The sequence below is a fragment of the Rhincodon typus genome, chromosome 11, assembly GCF_021869965.1.
Source record: "Rhincodon typus isolate 14 chromosome 11, sRhiTyp1.1, whole genome shotgun sequence".
Lineage (NCBI taxonomy): Eukaryota > Metazoa > Chordata > Chondrichthyes > Orectolobiformes > Rhincodontidae > Rhincodon > Rhincodon typus.
Genome location: NC_063342.1, coordinates 41,646,669 through 41,647,392, shown reverse-complemented (window position 1 = coordinate 41,647,392; position 724 = coordinate 41,646,669).

Below are 724 nucleotides of genomic sequence, written 5' to 3'. Positions count from 1 at the left end.
GAAGGGTCTAGGCCCAAAACGTCAGCCTTCCTGCTCCTATGATGCTGCTTGGCCTGCTGTGTTCATCCAGCTCTACATCTTGTTATCTCACGAGTAGGAAAAGTTTGATTTCTACAAGTAGAGTTCTATGATTCTTCAATCGCGTTAAAACCGATTCCCATTGAAAAAACATGTTATATCAGAACTGACTGTATACTGTTTGTTGTCAGCGCTGCTCGTTGCACTTGTCCACTAGTCACTGAAAATAAGTGTACAAGGCACCCAGATATTGTTGCATCTCCTTCCTTTCCCAATCTATCATCATTCAGATAATCTGCCATGTGGTTTTGCTACCAAATTGGATAACGTCACATTTGACCACATTATGCTTTCTGTCATCCTCACCATTCAAATTTGGGTCATCAGCAAACTTGCACTTACTTCATTTATATTCCTCCTCTTAAAATTTTATTGGGAAGTTGGTCATAACCGAGTGTGCTGTTGACTGAGGTAATTGCATCATGTTTATGCTCGAGTCCCATGTTCCTTCTTAGCCAGGATAGCAATATGTAGATCTAAAATCAACTTTGCCAAACTTGGATTTAAGTGAAAAATTCCTAAATGCTCCAGCAGCCCAGCTGGATATTATGGAATTTGGAGGCGTTAGTTAGGCCAGGGCTAGATGGTCTTGTAGCATTTTATAATGTAAGACTGCTGTCTCTACCCAGCTTAATAACATGAATTT